The sequence below is a fragment of the Miniopterus schreibersii genome (assembly GCF_964146895.1).
Source record: "Miniopterus schreibersii genome assembly, chromosome: 2".
Taxonomy (NCBI): domain Eukaryota; kingdom Metazoa; phylum Chordata; class Mammalia; order Chiroptera; family Miniopteridae; genus Miniopterus; species Miniopterus schreibersii.
Window position 1 is genome coordinate 179,335,851 of NC_138102.1, and position 20,458 is coordinate 179,356,308.

The 20,458-nt window shown below is 41.7% G+C and overlaps 1 protein-coding gene across 10 annotated transcripts in view; it reads right to left on the bottom strand.

The window, feature by feature from the left end:
• The window catches only part of RBFOX2 (RNA binding fox-1 homolog 2), a 249,203-nt gene that overhangs the window by 139,518 nt on the left and 89,227 nt on the right, over positions 1 to 20,458 (bottom strand). The gene's annotated exons all lie outside the window — the stretch shown is intronic.

Below are 20,458 nucleotides of genomic sequence, written 5' to 3' on the forward strand. Positions count from 1 at the left end.
GAATGTGATCCGTTCCAGAAGACTGTTCGAGCTCTGGAACGTTCGGAAACCGAGGGATCTGCAGCCGACAGCTGGGCCTCAGGATCCTGCCCTCAGCAGAAGCCGCGGGGCATGTTCGACTTCCGAGGCGGGTTCGAAAACCGACGCATTTGCTTCCGGGTTTACGGCGTTCCTAACCCGAAATGCTCGCCAATGGAGATGTTGGAAAACCGAGGCACCACTGTATTCTATTAGAGGTGGCCACATCAGAAACGAGAGACCAAGAGAAAGAAATCTAAAACCCCGGGAAGACATCAAAAAGTAGACATGTGTCAAAACAAGGCAACACAGTAATGCAAAACCAACAGAGGCTCCTGAGACACCAGTCTTTTCCAGTCTGAACAGCAACTGATGTTGACAATTGTCACATCATTAAAAGTGTCTATTATACTATTAAGAACACATACATTATATAGTTATACAGTATTTCAGAAGGACTTACTGCATCCATAGAATGGAACACTTTGGGGGAGGGATGAGGATTATCTTGAAATACTAACATGAAACACCCTCCTACGTGTCTTCAAGTTATTTTAAAAAGCTTCAGAACAACATTAGCACAGTACCACTGAATTAAAAAAGAAACTTGGGCTTGGGGCCCAAAGAATGCTGTGAACTTGTCAAACCTCTTATACCAACTTTATACAGAAAATACTACACCAGTAACTTCAGCTTCCTCTTTAAAGCACTGAAGAAAAGATGGGAGTTAAGAGGTTGTAGGAACAAGAGTAGTAAAAGGTTTAAAGCAATTAGTGAATATGATGCATCTGAAAAATACAAACTGTTCAGCATTTCACAAGTTGTTAATATGTAGTCCAATGAATTTTAAATTGACGCAGTACAGTATTTCTCTTCTACATTTTATTCATTCAAAATAAAAATACTAAACACATGTATATAATTTCTATCGTTTAAAAGTTGGATGCCATTTTGAGAAATGAAAATAATATGTGAGGTCCTGTGATGCAGGAAGATAATTTTTAACCAGTGCACTAAGGCATAGGCAGTAATTTAAAACAAAAATGGCTTAATCGCTTTCATTTTTTGCACTTAAAAATGACTTAACTTCTCTAAAACATGCTTTGAAGTCTGAAGCAAATGAATTCACTTCTTGAAGCCATTAACTCATCTCTAAAACCATTTCTGGTGACGACTTTAATCCATACCCACATTTGTGCATGAGTCATACTGCACCGTGCCGTTCAATGCATTATATTTTGAAAAGCATTCCACAGTAAAATAACTTTGAGAAACATGCATTAAGCAATTTTACTATTTGTCAAATTTCTGCTTTTCATCTTCTGACAGCATATTAAAATTAATAGATGCTTTTTACTAATTTCAAATATACCTATAGAAAGAAAATAAGTATCCGAGGAGTGTCAGAGATTAGCTGACAGGCAGACTGTCACACAATTTAAAGGGCTACAATAAGGATAAAGGGAGTGTGAGAAACAGACACTTGAAAGTTCTTGTTCCCCAGAAGGGATACCAAAGGTATAGCTGATTTACATACTCCTCTGCTCTGAATGGCCATATTAAAGCAGCTTTAAGTAAGCAGTAAGATTTCTGGAGAATTAGGACTCTGCCTTTCCTAAATGACACACTTATAATGCCTATTTATGAATCTAAATGTATGACTAGGGGCTGAGGGTCTTCTGAACTAGCAGGGAAAAAATCTATCTAATCCATGCTAAAGTGGACTAGACCATTCCACCCCAGATCTAACCGATGGCTTCAATGTCAAAGTTCTCCCAAACGTTAGCGCATAACAAACTCTAGACACTTATTTTCAGGCTATAACTACACTTTTACTAACATAAATGAGTTCTGTGGGACTTAATCATTTCAGAAACATAGTTTATTTTTAGTAAATATAATAGTCCCCCACATGGGAAGCTACAACCATGCCAAAAATTTTCTATGAGGAGATAAAATCCTATTTATAGACCTATCAGTTGCTCCTTGCTTAGGTTGTAACATAGTTTCCACTTTAATCCTGATATGACCTCCCCTGACTTCTCAGGTCTCTAATGTTCTTCTCATCCTAAAGTTGCTCACATTTATCTTTATCTGCACAGGGTACTTAAGTTAAGCTACTATGGAGTGGGGGGAAGGAAGAAGGAAGGAATCTCCTTTCCCTAAGCCTTCTCCCACTGGCTTTTAGGTAAGTTTCAGGAAAGAGGAGAAGAGAGCTGCTCTTCATGTGGTGAGCTTCTGGGGAGGGAACCTCATAAACATTCAGCAATCATTAACAGTACTGCCACTCGCGTGAGCCATGCATATGGCAAATGGGGCTACTGATGTCTTTATCTGTGCATGCTTTAGCTTAAAGCTTTCCATCTTTAAACCCAACAAGAATAAATGTCCAGGGGTTTCTAATGTGGAGAATACCATACTCAAAAGCTAACCAGGGGCCCAGCCGGGCGTGGCTCAGCAGTTGAGCATCGACCTAGGATGTAGGAGATCGCAGTTCGATTCCCAGTCAGGGCACATGCCCGGGTTGCAGGCTCGATCCCCAGTCTGGGGCATGCAGGACGCAGCGTATCAATGACGACTCTCTTATCATTGATGTTTCTCTCTCTCCTTCTCCCTTCCTCTCTCTGAAATCAATAAAGATATATTTTTTTAAAAAGAGCTAACCAGGGAACCAAAAGATAAATATGAGATTTATTAAATTTTTCTTAAAAGTTGTGATCCCCTCAGAAGGTTAGCTGTTGTTTTACATTAGCTGCTGGCATCTTTACATGCCCTGTTAAAATGCTAATTAATGGAATCTATCTCCCCCACTCCAGCCCGGTTTCTGGATATGACACCATCAGCAATCCTGTAAGGGCATCTTACTCTAACTTGGTGAACCATTTTCACTGTTCCCTTTCACTAGAAGCAGCATGACCCAGAGCCCATCTCATCCCAGCCCTGGCCCACTCCATACTCTGGATGAAACTGTAAATAAACCCTGTCTTTGCTCCTCTGGAGAACCCTAACCCCTTCATCTCTGAAGCCCAGTAATTTGCTGACCCTGGCTCACCTGTTTTGTCTGTCTTTTACAATCTTAAGCATATACTGCCTTTTGATATTAACTGCATGTTTGTGGGTCTCATATCCTGAATGAGGCTGCAAACTCTATTATGAGCTCCTAAACGGCAACGACCAGGTCTTATCAGTCTCAACAGCATCGGTGTCATGCCAAGCAGCTGGCATATGGCAGGCACACAGTAGACATTGTTGAAATATCTGTTCGGCTGGTCCGGATGGCAAAGACAGTGTAGCAATTATACTTCTCTAATGTGAATCTCTCATTGCACACAACTGGGAAAGCCCAATACAACTGTAGTAGAATTGAATCACAAGCAGTTCCTGAGAGGGAGAAGCACAAGGCCATTAAGTAATGCCAACCTGCCTTTCACTGGATTCTCGTCATCTTTCTCAGGCGATCTAAGAGATGATGGGCACAGGATATACAAAATGCAGGGCAAACTGCAACACTTCCTTACCACAAGAAAACTGCCTGCTTTTCTCCCTATAAATTACTTATTCATCCTCTAAGGCCAACCTCTTCCTGCCCACCCTAATCCACAGTGAAATTCCTAACCCTCCAGTACCTGATGTAGTTACTTACATTTTCACTTGTAACAAGAAGGGATGGATGGCTTGAAGTTTCAGTAAAAATAAATCAAATTAAACACTGGTGCATTGCCCTGACTGTGAAAGCTAGCAATCACCTTGACTTGGGGTGGTAAACACACAATACAATGTACGGATGACTTACGGTAGAATTATACACCTGAAACCTATATAATTTTATTAACCAATGTCACTGCCAATAAATTAAATAAATAAATGTTAGCAAGCACCAGAAAATACTTCTTTAAAAGTTTTTCAACTGTGAAGTTTATCATATAAAATGTTATTTCCCTTTTTCTAAAAAATTGATTTAGAGAGAGGGAGGGAGGGAGCCGGAGCCAGAGAGCACACTAGCACGAGAAGGGGAGGTAGAAAGAGAGAGGTGTGAGAAAAAAACATCAATTGGAGAGAGAGAGGTGTGAGAAAGAAACATCAATTGGGGAACGGGGGAGAGAGAGAAAGAAAGAGAGAGAGAGAGAGGGATAGGTGTGAGAAAAAAACATTAATTGGAAAGAGGAAGAGGGAGAGGGGGAGGGGGAGGAGAGGGAGGAGGAGGGGAGGGGAGAGGGAGAAGGGGAGGGAAGGGGAAGGGGGAGGGAGGGGAGGGGAAGGCAGAGGGGAGGGAGAGGGGAGAGGGGAGAGGGGAGGGGAGGGAGAGGGGAGAGGGAGGGAGAGGGGGAGAGGGGGAAGGAGAGGAAGAGGGAAGGGGAGGGGAAGGAGGGGAGAGGGAGGGAGAAGGGAGAGGGAGGGAGAGGTGTGAGAAAAAAATCAATTGGAGGGAGAGGGGAGGGGACGGGAGAGGGAGGGGGAGGGAGGGAGGGAGGGAGGGAGGGAGGGAGGGAGAGATCTCTGAGAGAGAAGTGTGAGAAAGAAACATCAATTGGTTGCCTCCCATAAGCTCCTGGACTAGAGACCATGTATGGTGCCCTGACCTGGAATCAAACTCACTACCTTTGGGTGTACAGGACGATGCTCCCTTTTTCAAAGAAGACGTATGGTTTTTTCTGGGGTGATCAGAGTTGAGGCACGGGTGTGAATGATTAAATGACCTCTCAAGATCATTTTCCAGATCAGCATGTAAAGTACTGAAGAAAGAACTTAGGTTTGGAAGTAAGACAGACCAGGAATCAAACTGCCAAATCACCACTCTCTAACTGAGACTTTGAGCAAGTACTTTAATCTCTCTTAACCCTTGTTTTCAAATAAATCTGTTCTTCATCTATAAATGCAGGGTTATTATGAAAATAAGAAATAATGTACTTAAAGCACCTAGGTAAGTGGCTGGCTCAATAAATTACAATTGTTAATAGATTTGCTTATTGTCACTTTTCTTAGCCCACAATAAACAGCAGAAAATGAATCCTTGGAAAATCAGACATTTTAGGGCTACTAGCATAATTTATTTTAAATTGGTAGCAAGAGAATATCAGTAAGACCCACCCGAGGAAAGCTATTTTCTCTGAATCTGCATGCCCTGGCTGGTGTGGCTCAGGTGGCTGGGGGTTGTCCTGTGCACCAAAAAGTTGCCAGTTGGACCCCCAGTCATGTGGTTGTGGGCTCAATCCCTGAAGTGCGGCATGCAGGAGAGGCAGTAGCTGCAATAAATATTGTGCTCTCACATCAATGTCTCTCCCTCTCCCTTCCTCTCTAAAAATCAATAAAAATATATACTTTTTAAGTTAAAAACTGCAGGAAGAGAAACACAAAGTGTTCCATGGGTAAGATGTCCTTATTAAACCAGATTGTAGGGTAATTTATAAGGACCTTAGTGAAAACTAAGCTCTTAGAGGTGAGGAGGGGGCAGGCATCTAATGGGAGATAGCTACTATAGAGACTCGGGTAAGGGTAAACCCAATATTGCAGTATCTGTGTCACTGAAAAGCTTTGAGTAAAGGATGTTTTTTTTAAATCTCCTCAAAATTCTCCCTTAAACCAGAGATACTTACCTGACAACCATAAACACAAGGCAAAGAGGAGGAAGTCCCTGAGGCTGTGTGAGAAAGGGGGCTGCTGAGGAAGTGAGAGATGCTGGTACCCAGGATGGGAACTTTGCTATGGAGGAAAGAGAACACTGGTGGCTGTGCTGTCTGCTGCTGCTGCTGCTGCTTTCAGGAGATGGCAGGGATGTTTACATCACTTACCTGCTCTAGTAACAGGGCTGTGAAAGGGGAGATAGTAGCTTTTGGTCTTTCTATATACAAGGCAGGATGGGAAAACGGTGAAGGAGTTAAAGCTTTCAGTGTTATAATGAAAATTCTGGACCGACTTCAGGGCTTTTCTAGGCAGCCCAGTGGAATGAAAGAGTGGGCATTAGAGCCAGATGGGCCTCCCTAGGAATTTACCTTGGGGAAGTTGGACAGCCTCTCTAGCCTTCCCTCTTTTCGTCTACAAAATTGGTTGAACAGCATTTGCCTGCGGAGGACAAACTGTAAAAAGCAAACTGTTTCAAAACAGGGGTTCAATACAGGTTAAATGCTCTCCCCAAGCCCCAGGCTCACCACACAGAGAACACGGGTGGCTGCCACATCCAGCGCGATCATAAACATTCATTCTCTCCCTTTCCTTTCCTGCTTAGCAGAAAGGGAATTAAATCAAGTCCAAGGAGGGAAAGTGTCTTTCCCAAGGTTACACTGCTGCTTGGTGGCAGAATTAGGGCTTAAAATCAGTTTCTTCAAGCTCAGTGCATTGCACCTTGCCTGGTTTGTGACATTCCCTTGGGGACACAGCAAGCTTAGCTTAGTATTACATGGGCTCAGAGAGTCAATGTGAACAACAGAACAAACTAACTGCAATGTCAGCAGCTCCCTGTGATTCAGACACCCAAGAGTTAAACGCTCAGCCTCAGCCAAGGCTCCAAGAGCTGCAGAGCTGCGGTTGGGCAGACTCCTTATGGGAGGAGGCCAGGGAGGCACGGAAATCCATTCTTCAGTGTGATTGGTTGGTTCCCAAAAGGGGGAAGGGGGGAAGAAAAGGGAGAAGAATGTCACCCGATCCCAGGGGTACACAACAGCGGGAGCATCTGCTCGGTTTTCAACTAAATCTGTAAAATATTTCTGAACACTTGACCACCAAACTCGTAATACTATAACCTCTGACCTTCACAAACAAGAGAGCCCTTGTTCTGTAATGACCAGATTCTTAGTAATACAATCCGGATGAACAAATGCAAAAGGACAGTTTAATATTTCTCTAGCACAAAATTAGTACTCAACCCTCTCGTGCTCTAGGTGCTTGAAATCAACACGGGCATCATCCCTCCTAAGCCCCTTGCTGTTACAGAGGAACCAGCGTGCTCGCTTCTACTCTACCATGTTTTTCAAACCCTGCCATTTCCAAAACATGACAAGGCAGCACAATCACATCCCCTCCTCTGAATTTCTCTCCATCCTTTCTAAGAGAAGCCCCCTCCTTTTAAAAAAGGGTATCTTATTGCAAGATGCAACTTCTCTGTAATTATGTTAGCACACATGTGCAAAGCAGAGAGAAGAGAGGGTTTGGGGAGAGAGAAACCCAATACCTTGCCAAATCCATTGGGAAGTCTGCCCAAGTTATTAATCCAGGCTGGGGCCACTTAACTGAATTGGCTGAGGCAATGCCCTTCAATCCTGGCTACATTCTTTCCCCCAGTGGAGAATGCAGGAAAGGCCCATGTCAAAATCTTATTATTCCCAACAATTCTCCCTCTCCTTGGAAGTTTCTCTCTCCCACTTCAAGGGTATATACAAAATATTTCAGTTCTGAACAGAGAGTGAGAGAGGCAGCCCCTCATCTCTAATGCACTTCAGGGACTCCACAGACTGATCACTGAAGAGCCCCCAAAACTGCAATCCCTTTGTCCTTACTTTGGAACACAACTCGATTCGAAAGTCCCAGTAACTGAAACACAGGGTCTAGAGGAGAGCTAAAGTCAAACTGAAGAGAACGCCTCCTACTGAATGACTAAACCAGGACGACCTTTAAGAAACCAAGTAAGCCCTGGCCGGTGTGGCTCAGTGGTTAGAGCATCAGCCTGCATGCCCAAAGGGTCACAGGTTCGATTCCCAGTCAATGGCATGTACCTTGGTTACAGGTTTCTCCCCCCCACCCTCAATTCCTCCCTCCCTTCCACTCTCTCTAAAAAGCAATGGGAAAAAATATCCTTGGGTGAGGATTAAAGGAAAACAATTTTTTAAAAAAAAGAAACCAAGTCAGTGCCGGGACCAACTTGAGTCCACCTTAGTGTGGCTTCAGGAACCAAACAGTCCGAAATTGCTGAGCAGACCCATGTCTCAGGATTATGCAGACCAGGAATGACCTGAAACCATGGTGGACTCAAAAAGCAAAGGTTCCTCAACACTGGGCAGAACAAGGCAAACAGACTTCAGGAAGTGGCAGAGGCTCCTACATCTCCCCTTTGTTTCTGCTCTGTAATCCCAACGCCAGATTTAATCCAAACTATGCTACTAATGCCCTTGCTAACACTGATGTCTCATTTATAAATCTCAGGGAACATAAGTGACTCAGCTCTCTTTCACAGGAATGTTCAGCAAATTAACTATTCAAGCAGGTTCCACGTGGTCATTAAACACACAGGCTTCAGTGTCAGACAGGCCTAGGTTTTAAATACCTGTTCCACCACTTCCTAGCTCTGACTCAAGCCTCTCCAAAGCTCAGTTCCTTCGTCTGTCAAATACGGCTGCTACCGTCTACCTTATATGGAGAGTTGTTAATAATGAGGAATTGAGGGGTGTGTGTGTGTGTGTGTGTGTGTGTGTGTGTGTGTGTATTTAACCTACTGCTTGATGCATACTAAGCGTTCAATAAATGGGAGCTGTCACTATACATTATTACTGAGGACTATAAAACAACTCCTATAAAGAAATAATACTGTCAGCTGACAACTGCATTAGCATTCCTGCACCTTAGCCATCCCATTAGCAGAAGACTGGTAAAGATTATTTAATGACTCTCTTTTGAGCAATATGCTAGGTGCCAGGGAAGAGTAAAGGACACAACCTCTCCCTGCAGAGCAGCTCATGCAGAGGGCAGGCACCACAGAAAGGCAGTCATGAGGAGGAAGTCATATACAGAGGGGGTGGGGGTCTCAGTAGGGAACCACTACTCGGTGTATGTGTTCCATGTGGAAGGGTTGTTTGTAAGTCTAGTCCCAGCAGTCTGGGTCATGTTCACAGATCTACTAAGGTCATGGGGCAGGGGAGTGCTGGAAAGCAAGGCCCATCTGCAGCTCTATACACTAAGTGTGATTCGAGGGGAGAGTGGGAATATGTACAGTGGGAGGATTTTGGTCTTTTCTCTTCACATTATACTGGGCAAAAATGATACCAAGCATGGAGTTGGCAACCATGACCAAACATTCTCAGGCAGGCACTACACGATTACTGCTCACTGGCTTAGTGCAGCAGCACATACATTTTTTAGCAAATAGATGTGGAGCTCTCAAGGAATTGACAACAGTGTAATAAAAAACACACATACTCCCCGGAAACCGTGCACTGGGGAAGACCAGAAGGGCTGGGTTCTACTAGTTAGTGGCACCCAAACTCGTATCAGTGCTCTCGCTCTCTTAAAATTTTCATCACCACAATTCCAACCTGGTGAACTCACACACACACCTTAAGGCCTGCACTGTTGATGGAGTGGAGCAGGGTTAGGCCAGTCCTTGGTCATGAGAGCACACAACTGTCAGATAACAGCAAAACACTGTGGGAAAGCACTGAACTGAGAATGCAGGCTCTATATCACAGACCCAGCTCTGCCACTACCAAGAGTTCTAAGAATATAGGACGAGAGCCTTGGGAAAGTCACCTAACCTCCCTGGGACTCAGTTCCCCACCTGCAGAACAAGGGCAATGTGATGAAATCCAGCTCTGACATTCAATGATTTAGGACCTGAGGGCCAAGCTGATGTTCCCTACCCTGTTCTTGTTTCAATGTTAGGGCAGATATTCCACGGAAGAGTAAGGGTATTAAGATGAGTAATTATAATTCACTCTCCAAACTAGATGAACGTTCAGGCAGAAAGCCAGCCACAACATTTCTGGAATACAAACTAAAAGGTTTTGGGACTTACAGTCCTGGCCTAGACCATTCATTTTATGAAGGTCAGGATTCTCTCTTCCTTAGACAGTAAACCAGGTAAGAAAGCACCAGAAAGCAATGGGACAACAGTAAAGGACCGGGCACATCATTTGCTTGCTAAAGGAGCCTTCCTAACACTACACTGAGAAGGACATGCTGGGGCCTTAGAGTAAGCATTCATTCCAAAAATACGGGAATGACAGTAGCTATTTCTGGCCAACAGGTCAGGACCTGAAAGGTGGGTGTAATCTCCACTGAACAAATCATATAGTCAGAAACAATCTTGCAACTGCCAGCACTCAACAAACTGGCAGCTCTTTAGAGAGAACTCTCTGGGGACCCAGAGCTGCAGTAACCAAGGGAAATGTACCCAGATTAGATCAGCAAAGGCCTCTCTGGTTCCACATGGGGTATTGTAGGGGGCAGTGGCACTGGCCAACACAAGATTTACACAATAAGCTCCCTGAAGGCTGCACGTGTTCAGGTCAGAAGAGCTGCCGCTATGCTACAAACGCCTCATAAGCAGCAGATGCCAAGAGTCCTATTTACCTATCTTTGCCTTTAGTTACAATTCTTCAAGAGAGTCTGATAGGTTTATTTTTCACAGAAGTTGCCCATTCTTGTCCATTTTAAGTTAAGAAAAAGTCTTATCTATTGTGCCATTCATACCCCTTACCTTTGTCAAACTAAAATAAAAACCTAAATAAGATGTGATGTGTCCATAAAATGGAATATGATTTGGCAATAAAAAAGAAAGTAGTACTGATGCATGCTACAACATGGAGGAAACTTGAGAACATTACACTCAATGAAAGAAGCCAGACATAAAGGACCACATATTACATTGAGTCCATTTATATGAAATATCCAGAAAAGGTAAATCTGTAAAGACAAAAAGTAGATTACTGGTTGCTTAGGGATTGGGGTACAGGAAGGGTAGTGGAATTGGAAAATGATGACTAAGGGGTACGTGGTTTGTTTTTGGAGTGATCAAAATGTTCTAAAATTGGTTGTGGTGACAGTTGAACAACTGTGAACATAACAACTGAACATACTAAAAGCCAATGAACTGTACACTTTAAATAAGTGAACTGTATACTTTAAATGGGTAAACTGTATAGTATCAACTTATATCTCAATAAAGCTGTTAAAGAATGCCTCAAAGGAATGACAACCTCCTCTAGAAAGGGAAATTTAATGAGAGAGGTCTGACTCTTTTGGCCATCCCTTGTTTCTAAAGGCCTGCCCTCGTTCCTTCCTAGCAACTACTCATTTTGCTATTTCCATCCCCTGCTCCACCGCAGTCTCCAGCTCAGGCTTACGATTTTCCCAAGATAACTGGGCTGGACGGTAGCACTGCTTGGGTCTTAAAGTCTACCCCTGCTCTATCTTGACTTTAGTGTCCCTCCTTTTACATATAGTTTCCCTCTGTCCCTGAAGAGATAGTAAAATCACCCCAAAACCATCCTCCCCAGCAGAAGCTACTGACCTGCTACACAATGAAAAAGGAATGAAGATAAATGATATTATAAAAGCACAGGTTTGGGACCAACCAGCATGGCTCAGTAGTTGAGCATTAACCTATGATCCAGGAGATCGAGGTTCGATTCCCAGTCAGGGCACATGCCCAGGTTGCGGGCTCAATCCCCAGTAGGAGGAATGCAGGAGGCAGCCTATCAATGAATCTCTCATCATTGATGTTTTTTTCTCTCTCTCCATTCCTCTCTCTGAAATCAATAAAGATATATTTAAAAAACAGAAAAGGAAAAAAAGCACAGGTTTGGTAGTTTCAACAAATCTGGGCTCCAATCAAAGCACTTGACCAAGTTAAAGTCTCGCTCTCGTTTTCCACTTTCATGAGATGGGGAAAACACTACCTAATGCACCTAAAGCACACGGTTAGTATACAAATTAAGTGGGAAAATCTATGCAATGATTACTGTGATGCCTGGCACACAGAAGGTACTCAGTAAATAATAACCATTATTTACAGAAGCCTTATGCCCAGTCTTTTCATACTGTCATCCAGCAGATCAGCCTCTATGTCAAAAAGGCAGCAATAAAAGCAAGCCGGTGGCACCACCAAATTGTTTATAATCATTCTTCTGACTATTTGCTTTAACCTATCTCTCTCACACACCCCTAGTCCATTCCTAATACGTTTGGAATTTTTACTTCAATTATTTTCGCTTCTAGATTCACTTTAACCTCAAACATTAGGCTTAGTACTGTCTCTCCAGCTCCATGTTCCCTCCTCAGCCATAACCTGCATGTATCACTTTAATCAGAATACTTAAAGCCACTGTGGGTAAACTGTTTACGCAGAGCAGCACAGCACTCAACACCCTATTCCTCCTAAACGCCTACCATGGAATCAAAACAAGACAGACTTTAGAAAGAGTTATGACAGAATCTTAGAATAGAATACTAAGCAACCATAAAAGTGATACTATAGAAATAGTTAATGGCATAAAAATATGTTTATGGTGGAATAGGAAAGAGCTGGGCGCACATTACAGAAGTATGTACAGTGTGATGACATTTTGTAAGAAATTTTAAAATGTGCATATATGCAAATACAGCTGCATAGAAACAAGATTAGACCAACAAACAATAAAAGGACAAAGTTAAACATGTTAAAGAAATTTTTATTTTATTCTTTGGTCTGCTGTATTTTCTAAGTTTTTTTATGAATGTATATTGCTTTTAAGAAAAAGAGTTTATGGACGTTTAAAAAATGAATTTAAATAATACAATGTTTCTTATCATTTTCTTAGCAGACACTATAGCATGGCTCTGGAGTCAAAAAGACCAGGATTCAAATCTCTACTCCAGCACCTATTATATGTATGACTTCAGCAGTTACGGAACCCTTTTAGGCTTGGTGTTCTCATCTGGAAAACACAGATGAAGGTGAACATCCTAGTGGAATGCCTGGCACATGGTCTTCAGCAAGTCTCAGTGTCCTGCTCTCTGGCAGTGGTTCTCCACTTGATCATGCATCAGAATCACCCGGAGAGCCTGCTGAATGAGATGGCTGGTTTCTGATTCAGCAGGTCTGTGGGGAGGAGCATATGAATATGAATATGCATAAGTTCCAAGGTGATGCTGATGCTGCTGGTCTGGAAAACACTTTTGAGGATCGCTGCTGTAGGTAATAAGAGAAGTCTTCGTATAATATGCTATGCAGATATTAATTAAGTGCTCTTTCAGAACAATAATATTTCAGGAATATTTGCTTAGTGGATACTGAATTAAATTAGAGCCTAATGTTGCTCATTCACCTAAAATCCCAGACTTCACAATATGGGGTAATTCACTCCAAGACATTGAGGGGACTGGCTTTCCACTTACGTTGTAAGCAAAAAACAATTATTAGGACATATTTAGCATATCAGACTTCAGCATGGGACAAAGTATCTGAGAAAGTAGACACAGAACAAAATGCAAGAGACAGCCCCACGGTGAGTCCGTGTTTTGAGAGCAGAGCAGTCCCCCGTGTCAGAGCACTTGCTTTGCTCTGGGTGCCCTCTGCTGATGAAAACAGACATAGCCACTTGCTCCACTGCTCCCTCCCTCTTCTCCCCTCCCAGGAGAGCCAAGAGTCCTTGAGTGTGACTCAGACTTGAGGAAAGGTTTCCAGTGACGAAATTTTCCTAAGCCCATACACAGCAGGGATAGACCTTTTCTTCTGCCAGTTTCCCCAGTCCCCTTCTCTTTGCTCCTGCAGCTTATCTCCAAACAGGTTAACTGAGTCAGGATGGCAGAACAAGAAGTAAACAGCATTTATTGTAAAGGTACTGCATGAGGAATTTAAATCGCAACTGCGCTTCACTTCAGAAATGGCTACCATTTAGCACAGTGGGAAGAATTCCCTTTAGAAACAATCTCCAATGTGAAACCCTGCCGGCATTAAAAAAAGAAGAAGATACTAACTGGTGAAGCATTTACACTTTCTATAAATGAAAACTGTTTCATAGCACCATTCCGGACAACTAAAAGTAGACTGAGAAAATTGTCTGGCAAAGACCTCTACTATTATCATCTCCAACCCTCATTGATATGGGGAAACTGAAGAACCCAAGGAAGTAAAGTGGCATACACAAAGTCACAGACTCGGTAACAAAGTCGTTTCCTGACTCCTGCATGACTCATGTTCTTTCCACTATACTACACAGTCTTTAGTTAGAGACCGTTTTCATTTAGTCATTACCAAGACAAGGATAACTTCATTTTAACCACTTCATAGAGGGTAAAGAAACTAATGAACATGTAACTATTCTTGAAAGAGGGAGAAAAAAAATGCTACCTTTTTCTATTGTGGAAATTAAGCCTTTCCTGTATCAATACTTCCTTAATAGCAATCATTTTTTAATTAAGTTAATCTTCACAGGGTCAAAAACTACACTGGTTATCAAGCAATGTCTAAATCAGAAGCAGTCAGACTATGGTCCATGGGCCAAATCCAGCCCGTGGCTTCTTTTTATACTATCCACGTACAATGTACATACCATAAGCTAAGATGGGTTTTACATTTTTTAATGAGGGGGGATCAAAAGAAACATAATATTTCATGACATGTAAAATTTTTATGAAATTCAAACTCCAATGTCCACAAATAAAGTTTTATTAGAACACAAAGCAATCCTCATTCCTTTACATATTATCTGTGGCTGCTTACCTGCTACATCAGCAGAGCTGAGTAGCTGCACCAGAGACTGTATGGCCCAAAAAGCCTAAAATATTTCTCTCTGATCCTTTGCAGAAAATCTTTGCCCATTCCTGTTCTAAACTATTAATAAATGTGAGGTGTGAACCTTCAGTCATCAAGTCAAAGTACTGGGTTATAAGTTCTATAGAGGCCCAGTCTCAGCAGTGAGCTCCCTACAAATTTAGCAGGAGTCCTGCACAGGGTGAGTGGATGACCTATACTGCCTGACAACCTGATCTCTGCTCCAGAAATGCAGAGGGCACTGTGCTAGGTTTTCACATGGTTTTCAGTTGCTATTTATCAGCAATCCTATAAAAGCATTCCCATTTTATAAATGAGGAACCAAGCCTAAGACATAAGAGGTTAAACATCAGGCCCAAACTAGAAATTGAGTCTGGACCTGTCTGATACCAAAGTTCTCTGAGCATTCCCCAGTGGTTTTTAAACTGTGTTCAGTCAGCTGGGCAGCCTCACAGGCGAAGGGAAGTCCAGAGGGCGGGGCTCAGGTCTTCCATAACTTTCCTACTAGGACCACCCCACCTATATTTTTTATATATTGTGTCTATATAATTTGTTTGAAAAAGAGAATTTGCTGTTTGAAAATTTAGTTTGACAGTGTAACTCCTCAAAAGCTAAGCTCTATGCCACTTATTAGCACCTTTGACAAATTTCTCACAAAATTGGAAAGCTTAATGTCCTCATCTACCAATGGAGATTAGAACTCTGACCCCCTGCACACAGACCACACTGGGGTCTCAGTAAGATCAAATGAGAATGAATATGAAACTGTTACACAGGATTATAGAAATATAATACAGAATTATCACCTCAGTAAAGTGCTGGGGAGGGGAGAAAATAGGGAAATATTTGTTGCTGACCAAAGAAAAATCAAACATACAAGTAAAATGTAAAAAAAATAAGTATGCAATTAAAAATAAGTAAGTAAAAGACATGTACAAAGTAGAAATATCATAAACTTTGAAATCTTGATGGTTGCCAGACAGGACAGGAGTGAGGAGGATGGGCAAAAATGGAAAGAGATTAAGACACAAACTGCCAGTTACAACTGCAGTCACGGGGTGGGGAAAGCATGGCACAGGGATGACAGGGAGTAGTACTTTAACTATGCATGGTGTCAGATGGGTCCTACACTTACTGGGACGGTGACTTCATAAATTATATAAATGTCTAATCACTACATTGTACACCTGAAACTAATATAATATGGTATGTCAACTGTAACTGAAAATCTTAAAAATTATTTTAAAAATAACAGTAAACTTTGAAATCTAACACATTTAGATTTAAAACCCAGCTTCCCAATTAATAGCTATATAGCCTAGGGCAATAGCTTAAATCTCCTTGAGCTTGGTTTCCTCACCTGCAAATGGGATGAAATAAACTACTACTAACTAAATGCTTTATACAAGGCCTGGCACATAATCAGTGTTTAGTTCATGTTAGCTCTCTTTTCATGGGGACCCCCTACTTGTTACTCTGAAATTAAGACACACCTGCTCGAATTAATGTACGAGTTCCCTGTACCTGTAACGAAATAACAGAACTAAGAAGCTAGAAGCATCTTCAGCCAACATGACTCTGTGGTCCACATGGCACCACAAAGCCTGTGAAAGCATAGGCTAATGGCGCCCTAGAGGAACAATGAAAGAGCCTAATAGTGGGAGATACACAGGCAGGCCCGTTGACAAATCCTGCTAATTCAATAAGGATATTTATTGAGTGTTTTAAGAGCCTTCTATGGCTCCATAAAATGACAGATTTACATTTAATATCCACTTGACCAACCCATTAAACTTGTAAGAGGTCCTCTCTTGCTGAATGAAGATCAGATATGTAGCTTAAGTATTAATTTTTCATACCACTCTAGAAAAGCAAAGGTAATAAAAACCTAGCAAAAGTCTGAACAAAGTTTATTTCCTTTGTCCATAGGAAAAAAATCCCAACAGAGTAGGCTCTCCAGTTCAAGAAGGCTGAAGATAAGTTTACTTTTAAATTTATCCCTTTACCAAATTCTTACTGGGCATTTGCTTTGTGCAGAGTATAAAAGAATATGAAGAAGTATGGCAGGGTCCTTGTTCTCAGAGAACTGCACGGGTCATCCCACCTGCTCACCATAAGCTAACATGCACAAAGTGTCGCCGCAGAGACAAAAGCATGTGCTTGGGAGTTCAGTGGACATTATAAGTCTATTCCCAAATAAGTGCACCAGGCAAGGCTTTATGGAGAAAGTAGCACTTAAAGTGGGATTCAAAGGACAGACTGTATTAAACGTGGAAAATATCATAAGTAAAGAAATTAGAATTAAAACCCATTATTTGATTTCAAAGCTATACTGCCCTGCCCCAGAGTGTGTCTAGAACACAGAATACCTTTTATGACACAGAAGGAAAAAGTCTGGGGCCAGATCATGGAAAGCCTAGAGTTTTCAGCAGATAAAAGCTAAGCAGAGTAATGAGACCCCAGTGAGATCAGAGCTGTGCCTTTGTTTAAATGCATGATTACAGCCCGGCCAGGCGTGGCTCAGCGGTTGAGCATGACCTAGGATCCAGGAGATGGCAGTTTGATTCCCAGTCAGGGCACATGCCTGGGTTTCGGGCTCGATCCCCAGTGGGGGTGTGCAGGAGGCAGCCGGTCAATGACTCTCTCATCATTGATGTTTCTATCTCTCTCTCCCCCTCTCCCTGAAATCAATAAAGATATATTTTAAATAAATAAATAAATAATAAATGCATGATTACATAGAACTTGCTGAAATTATTTTCTGGTGGCACCAAATTTTCTAACAAAGACCTTAAGTCATCTGTTGTATTCCTTTGTCTCTCTAACTCAACCCTAAATCAGCTCAGTATAATGGCATACAGCTAATGCTACTAATAAAATATTTAATCTATAATTAAAACACATAACTATATTGTCTGCTAACTATGAGACCTTTTGCCTTATCTTTTACTTACCTACTTAGTTTCATTCTAAATCACTTGTTGAATGACTTAGATTCATGTTGAACGATTTAGATGGCTGTCTGCTGAAGAACAAAGGGTTGAGGAGACATATCAAGCTTCTTAAAAGTAGCTCACAAAATGGTAGTCAGGGTTGGTTGTGGGAAGACCATCTGTTGTTTGCTGGTACTAACCACTACAGCAAGAATATAGCCTACTAACTACTTTGCTGCCTGAGCAATTGTAGACAGATAAAGTTCCTAACTTTGAAAATTGCTAATAAAGGAAATTCTATAATTTTCCTTTGTAAATAGTCCCAGTGATTAACAAACTTTAGTCAGATAATTCTTTTTGATGGCCACTGTAAAACCTCTCATTATAATATAAATCAGTTGCCTGTATACAAAGCATTAGGTCAATCTACTAGAAAGCCAAGCAGTGAAGTTATGATCCATCCATTTACAAAATACTTAAGCAAAATTGTTTCAAGAGTCGAATACAAATTACTCTGACAGCCTAAAAATCACAGCAACCCCAAACTGAGCAAAAAGAGGGAAAGCAGTCGAACTGTGGTGTAAGAGAGGGTGTGACGGAGGAATCAAGTACCGGAAAGAGATGAGAAGCAAAGCCAAACACGCTTCCATGCTTCTGGCCCAAGGCGCTCTGTCCACAGACCCGCAGCAGTCCTGCGAGGTTCAGAGGTAAGAGGGTAAGTGATAAAGGCTCCTTTCGTTTCCACAACGAAGTGTGACACTCCCAAGAACCACAAAATCAAACCCATTAGACCCAAGAGAGCTCTTACAGAAAAAGGAACCCAGGCCCAGTGATGAGAAGAGACCTTCTAGATTACATGGAAAGCTAAAGGCAGAGGTTAGTGTGGCATCACAGCATCCACCTGTAAGTCACTGCAGACCTAGGAAGTTTTTAAAAATTTAATCCTTATAACTGCCTTACAATAGTACCATTATCCTCACTTTCACAGATGAGAAAACTGAGTCTTCAAGAAATTAAATGATTTGCTCATGGTCTTAACAGTATGTCCCAAACTCACTTGCTCTGAACCCTATGGGAATGTTCATACTACAGACAACATGTTAAATGAGTTCAAATAATTAGAGCCAATTAGGAAACAGCTCATAAAGGAGGTTAAGTTTGTAGCCAGGGATGCTTAGAATTCTGCTGGGAAATGGAGAAATATTTCAAGCAAAAGGCAGTAGGAAGAAATAAATATCCAAGACATATTTGAAGGACTGTGAGGAGACACACAGAGCAGAAGAAATATACAAACAGGGTAACAATGAGCCAGACAAGTTTGGAGACACCTGAATGTCTGGCTGAGTTTGGACCTGATTCTGCTCAAGTCATAAAGGCCTCAAAAAGTACTCTCTTTTTCTGCTGACACTGCCAGGACCTGTAAAGAGTTAGGTAAATAAACTTACACATATTTCATTTCCCTCACACAGACATATTTTTCTTGAAAATATGGCAAAGCTATGTTCCTGAGCTGGAAATTTCAGCCCTACAGATATAACTCGTTTCACAAGGTGAATAACTAAGAACCAAAAAGAGAAGATTAGGCAGACAGACAGACTGTAAGAGCCAATCATCCCCCACGAAGCTTCCCGAAGGCCTCTTTTCTGTACAATAAATGAGAAGAATGATTTATCTGACCCCATTCCATGCCTGCAAATTTCCATATGTTATCTCCAATCCTACGACAACTTTTCAGAGTAGATACTACTCCTATTTTACAGATGAAGGGACTGCGGCATAGAGAAGGAAAACTTGCCCAGGGTTATACAGCCTGCAAGGGCAGAGCGGACACTTAAACGCAAAGGCGGGGGGGGGGGGGGGGGGGGATTGAGAAATTTCCATGAAATGGCTTACATAGAAGCTACAGTGTCTTAAGTGGAAAAAATAAGCCAATGAACATGGCTGATCCTCTACCATACCACATCCCTTAGGACATGCAGAAAGCAGCATACAGTGGTGTCTTAACTACATGAAGAGCTTTCTTGCCCAAACATGCCTGTCACTAAGTATCTGGAGAAGGCTGTGTCAGCCAAAGACAAAGCCACTATAAACCTGTCAGTCTTCCTTGGAGCAATCACTAGGCCTGAACAGAGACAGTCAATGCCTGTTTTCACATTCTCTTTCATATGATAGTTATGCAGAGTTTATCCAAACTTAGCACATAGTTTTGTTTTATTGGGGCAAGGAGGAAAAACTTGTCTTGCAAAATCTGACAACAGAAAAAATATTTACAAATTGTAAACCTGACAAAGAATCTGCATCTAAAAAACTCTTACAACTCAATAATAAGACGACAAACCAAATAAAAAGACTTGAACAGGTGTCTCAACAAAGAAATATAAATGGCTAATAATAAGCACATGCAAGGTACTCCAAATTGTTAATTATTAGGGAAAAACAAAATTTAACCCACGCTGAACCCTGGCCAGGTGGCTCAGGTTGGTTGGAGCGTTGTCCAGTACACCAAAAGGCTGTGGGTTCAATTCCCAGTCACGGCATATACCTAGGTTGTGGGTTCAATCCCCGGTCAGGAGTGTAAAGGAGGGAACCGATTGATGTTTCTCTCTTCCTCTCTCTCTAAAATCAGTAAAAACATATCCTCGGGTGAGGATTAAAAAAAATTAAAGCCACAATGAGACAGCACTACACACTTACTACAATAAAAAAGGTCACTAATACCAAGAAACTTTGGAAAATAGTTGGCAAGTTCTTTAAAAGTGCAGCATGAGCTTACCATAAACCCCAGCAATTCCACTCCTAGAAATCTACTCAAGAGAAATTAAAACATATATCCACATAAGACTGTATGCAAATGTTCATAACAGCATTATTCATAATAGCCAAACTGAAAACAGTCCGAATATCCATCATCTGGTAAATGGATTAATAAAATGTGGTACATCTATATAAGGGAATACCATTCAGCAATAAAAAGTAATGATGTAGTGATACTTACAACAACATGGACAAACTTGAAAAACATTATGCTAAATGAAAGAAGTCACACACA